The sequence below is a fragment of the Hevea brasiliensis genome, chromosome 17 (assembly GCF_030052815.1).
Source record: "Hevea brasiliensis isolate MT/VB/25A 57/8 chromosome 17, ASM3005281v1, whole genome shotgun sequence".
NCBI lineage: Eukaryota > Viridiplantae > Streptophyta > Magnoliopsida > Malpighiales > Euphorbiaceae > Hevea > Hevea brasiliensis.
In genome coordinates this window covers 22036730-22042413 of record NC_079509.1, presented here as the reverse complement: position 1 = coordinate 22042413, position 5684 = coordinate 22036730, and the positions used below count along the sequence as shown (strand labels likewise).

At 33.5% G+C, this 5684-nt stretch overlaps 1 pseudogene; it reads right to left on the bottom strand.

Annotated features, from left to right (window-relative positions):
- Positions 1-1815: 1815 nt before the first annotated feature.
- Positions 1816-3883, bottom strand: LOC110643999 (tetrahydroberberine oxidase-like; annotated as a pseudogene).
- Between the last annotated feature and the right edge of the window lie 1801 nt (positions 3884-5684).

Below are 5684 nucleotides of genomic sequence, written 5' to 3'. Positions count from 1 at the left end.
ATTGTATTTTAAAACCTTTTCTCAATACTTAAGCCTAGCTGGAGTTCTCGTTAAATAAAATTTAAAAGGCCAAAAACAAATAATTGGAAGGCTTAAAAAAAAGACGTATTATTAAGAGTCAGTGTAAACAAATATATGGCATGGTTAGAAAATGACTGATTTTAACATAAATTTTATTAATCATTTGCAATTAATTGTGTATGCATAGTGTTAGGAAGCATTAATTCTCAAATTATTTGAGCAAAAAATTAAACTCAAAATCAACTTTAATTAAATTATGGAATGGTGGAATTTTTTTTTTTATTGCTTAGCAAACTAACTCTAATTAATTTGGGAATTTGCTAACCACCGAATCAGGTTGTAGCAAACCATCAGTCGTCTAGATATCCGGTCTCTGATGGCATTCACACAGACCGATTGCGAGAAAATTCTCCAAAACTCTTTTTAGAGAATTTGAAATTATGAGTGCTAGCTAAAAGGAAGCTCTCTTAAATGAAAATAGAAGACAAGCTTCGTTTTATAGGTAGTAACTTTTCATAATTATAAATTTAACCTTTAAATTTATTAATTATAAATTGACCCCTATAAGAATTAAAATTTATATAATTAATTTTTACAATTCTTGAACTTTTAAATTAAGTCCATACTTAATTATTAGGACATTAAGCAGTCAAAATAAAATTTATACTTTAATCCATAAGTCTCTAGAATTATTTTATTTTATTTTTATCAAGTCCAACTTCATAACCTAATTTAATTCCTCACTTACAATCTTTATATGTATGGCCCATTAGGTTCCTAATATGTTGGCAACAAACATAATTAGATAAAATTAACACTTTAATTTTATCATCAATTCATAATTGATTAATTATATTTGTATATCATTATTAATATCTAGTAATGTGTAATGACCACCCAAATATTAGAATTTGTCAAAGTGGTTTGACTAACCTTTCTGTGATCAGTTTGTCAATGTAATAATATCCCTTCATCATAATATTCTGATTTATACATTGATGCATGGAATGTGTCTGCTATGTATGAATCATTTATGTCCTCCCAGTGTGAATGATTAATTAAATAATATCTCAATCTTATTTTACCTTGCACAAGGATTTAACAATCCATACTGGCTAAGGACAATTGAAATATTTTCCTTAATTACCTAAGGTGATAAATTCTATTTTGACAATTAAATATCTCCATATAGTTTATACTATATCCAACAGCTACTACATTTGTTATCCTTATGTAGAATGACATGTAAGCAGTATCAAAATATAATAATTCCTATATAAGATAACTTAATATCTCAAGTCTAAAGATCACTTACACGACTATCATGCAAGTCTTTCTACAGACACAGGTAAACTTTCATATGAAATCCCCGTGCGGGTCAGTTCAGTAAACTTATCATCACAAACACCTACACGTTGGTTCTAGGTATCTCATATACCTCAGCTTAATGAGGATTACTGCTTCCTTTCATAAAAAAAAAAAAAAAAAAAAAAAAAGAATGCAATGTATACTGATTTCAACAGTTATATCAATATTCAGTCTCGATATAACATTGACCAGGAATATTTTTTGAACAATGCTATAATGCAGTCAAAATCTTATAATGATAACAATATTATAATTTTCACTACTATACATATAGGTCCAATGGTCTTTATCTTTATTAATTAATATTCATTAAAATTAAATTGAACATTAAAGATAAAGCCGCCTTTATTAATAACAAAATATATACACGTATTAAGTGATAATACTTGTAACTAACACATTAACTACAATGCACATACACTAACACATGGAAGATAGAACTTGCAGTTTGGGGAGGGGATGTATATGTCATACACAACTAGAAGTAGTCACTGATGTGAAATTAGTTCCTTTTATGGAAACACAGGAATGCTTAGTTCATTCCTGAAGAAATTGGAAGGATCTGTTTCAGTCTTTACTTTTACTAATCTCTTAAAGTTGTTCTTGAAATACTTCAAACCCCAAACACTGGCTTGTGCAAAGCTGGTGTTGCCATTTTTGTTCCTTCCAAGATCAAGATCCCTATAGTTTAAGTAGGCAGCTCTGGGTGACTTCGACACATATGGTGCCATGTACGAGTACAGACTTCTCATCCACCGCAGGTGCTGCTCCGTTTCCTCTTCTTTATCCCAAGTTACCATGTATTGGATTTTGTATATATTTCCTCTTCTGTGAGGGAATGGTGTTTCTGAGTCCTGAATCTCGCTCATCTTTCCTCCATAAGGTGTCAAGATCAGTTCTGATGTCTCTGCTTCAAGAAGCTTTTTGTATAGCCCTTCCAATCCGGTTTCTGAAATGGGTTCCTTAACATAATCTGATTTTGCTTTGAAGAAGCCCTTGAATTGAACTGTCCTGTTAAGCAGAAGTTCTGAGGATTCGCTTGTTGAGAAACCTGCAAAGTAGAGGACAGATTGAATCCAAGTCATTTCAGTGCAGTTTTCGAGCTTTAAACCCAGTTCTGGGAAATTATCTTGTATCACGGGAACAAGTTTTCCTGCCTCTCCAAGATACAATGAATCGAATGAGACTCGAATAGTTTTATTGTTGTTGGAGCTAGCATTCACAACTTCTGTAGCTGCATGGAGGAAAAGGTCTTCAGGAAGCTTATCTCCTATTCTTGCCACTTCTGAAGAAGCTTGCTTGCACCTTGTTCCAAGGTTTTTGCAACTTTAAAAACTGTTACGGATGGAGGAATTTGAACCAACCTCACTTCCCATGAAAAAATGACTCCAAAGCTCGCTCCTCCTCCTCCTCTAATGGCCCAGAAAAGATCTTCTCCCATGGATTTTCTGTCCAGAATTCTTCCATTAACATCAACTATCTTCGCATCAATAACAGTATCAGCTGCTAATCCGTACTTTCGGAATATGGTCCCGAATCCTCCTCCACTAATGTGTCCCCCAACACCTACAGTCGGACAGCTACCAGCTGGGAAGCCATAGACATTGCTTTTCTCTGCAATTTTATAATAGAACTCTCCTAGAGTTGCACCAGATTCAACCCATGCACTCTCCTTTTCTATGTCAATACTGATAGATCTCAGAATGACAAGATCAATCAGCACAAATTTTTCTTCAGAAACATAAGACAGGCCCTCATAATCATGACCTCGACTTCGTATCCTTATCTGCATATCATATGCCTTGGCACAAACAATGGCAGCCTGGATATGAGATTCATTAAATGGGGTGATAATAAATTCAGGTTTCGTAGTTGAAGTGTTCAAGAATCTGAGGTTTCGAACAGAGGATTGAAAGACAGATGAGTAAGCAGAGGTATTTTTGGCGAGGACAAATTCTGAAATTGGCTTGGAATGATTCTGTGAATGAGAAGAAATGCACTGCAAAAAGCTATCATCAACTGATTCTGAAGTCACAGATGAAAAGGAGACTAAAAGGGTAAGAAGTAACGAAAGAATAACAGAGATTGACATTGCCATTTTTGCTCTGTCTCCTTTCTGAGAGATCAATGAGAGACGTTTGATATTTTATAGCGATTAGACACCCAGTTTCCGTTTGAAGAATGATCTCTATACATTGAAAGAATGGAAAATTCAAAGTTGAAAATCTAGAAAAGTTTCTTAGAAAACCACTGGCATATACACATTTTCTTGTTGAGATCATCAGCAAATATTTCAATTCCTCCATGGTTGGAACAGGAATCATTGACAATATGCTTCGGGTAATCGTCGGTATAAGGATAAATGTCTTTAGGCGGTGGTCCTTGTGCCATTCAAGAATCAACCAGCAGCTTCAGGTTTGATTTGATTGCAAAGCAACGCATATGTTTCTTTGTTAGTAATGCAGCTTTAATAATGGAAAGCAAATTTAGTATTTTATGAGTGAGGAGAGGAATATTTCTGAGGCTATTTGATGATGTTTTGTGACATTGAAAAGGCCTAGCTCGATGGTTTTTGAAAGTGACTTGAAAATTAAAAATTAAGCATGTGGAATATTATACCCAATTCACGTTATAAAAATTATAGAGATATTCAATCCCTTCTTTGTAAAAAGCTCCAATATACGTCGGATTGTTCTGATGCAGATACGTACACATATATTTGCCGTTCGACAAAATCAAATGACAAACAACAGCCAACCTCATTGCTACTAGTCAAATGAGCATGGTAGTAGTAGGGAGAAATTTTAGAATACAACACATACAACACAAGATTGAAAGAAATGATAAAGTCTGCGAAGAGAGTTTAGATCCAACACATACAGTTTGGCCAATAGAAGTTTAAAAATGTAAATGAATAGGATAATTCATTATTAGAATTATGACTCAAAATCCTAATGGGATTTGGAGAGAGATTTTTTTCTAATTTGAGTGGGAGAAATATTTCCTATAATATGTAGAACTCTTATTTTAGTGTTATTCCTAAATTGAGTGGGACTCCTAATCAGATAAGGATTGAGGGAATTAACACTATAAATAGTAGAATGATGGAAAAGGTTATTTGGCTTTTGCCCATTGAAGAGAGTGGCTTTCAGCTCATGGAGTGAGGCTGTCGCTCATTGTAGAGAAGGGCTTTGCCAATTACTGCGGATTTGGCTCTGCCCATTGATGAGGAGCTTTTGCCCATTGCAGTGAAAAGAGGCTTCAGCCTAAGGTGGAGAAAGGACATAGAATTCAAGAGGAAGGAATTCTTGTCCATTGGTAAGAGGGCTCTTGCCCATATAATTGAAGACACCCTTTGTGGTGTAGTATTGTAATAGTAAATATATTGGGTTATATCTAGAGGAGGATGAGATGACTAACTAATGTATTTGCTATGAGCAGTGATGTAGTATGGGTTATCTTGGATGTAATTGGGTTGATGGGTAGTATAGCTATGAACTTGTAATTGATGATTTATTATTGATGATAGTGGAAGATGGCATGCCCGTCGATGTAGCTCTATGTTGAGAGGGTGAACCATGTAAATATTGGTGTTTTGTGTGTTTGCTTTGTTTCTTTATAGTTTACACGTTTTCACAGTGCACAATATTCATTATAGCGCTAATTAGCATGATTACTTAGTATATCAAGTTAATCTTGGTAGAAGAGAAGTTGCAGCTCAATATTGTATTCTAAGGGGCCGTTATTGTTTGGTAAATTTTCTTTATTATTTGGTGATATTTATTTTCTTATTGCATAAATTCAAGTAATCCTTTGAAAAATGAAGTATGATGAAGACTACTTCAACTTGTGACAAGGGAAAAAGAAAAAGTAAGCCATTTGATTAATATTTGATAGCATTCAAAATTAAATAACACGGTTCATAGGTATGAAATTATTTTATTTACGCAGAAGAGAAGTCTTACAACATGTGGTAAATAATAAAATGTATGATTATGAATATTAAAAAATTATAGATTTTGATTATGATAGTTAAGAGTGAAAAACAAACAACACAATGGCAAGTCAAGTCTCCCTTAACATGATGAATATGATTTGTGATTAAGAAATGTCATCTTTACGCGTGAAGACTTTTCTTGATTGTGATTATTAGGGAAGAAGAAAGACCGACTTTGTGCAAAGGACTACCAAAACCATCTAGCACGCCTTATACAGTTAATTTTTATAATTTTTTATTATGAATTTTTTTTTATTTAAAAAAAATCAATTTGTGGTATCACAATTTAATACAATTG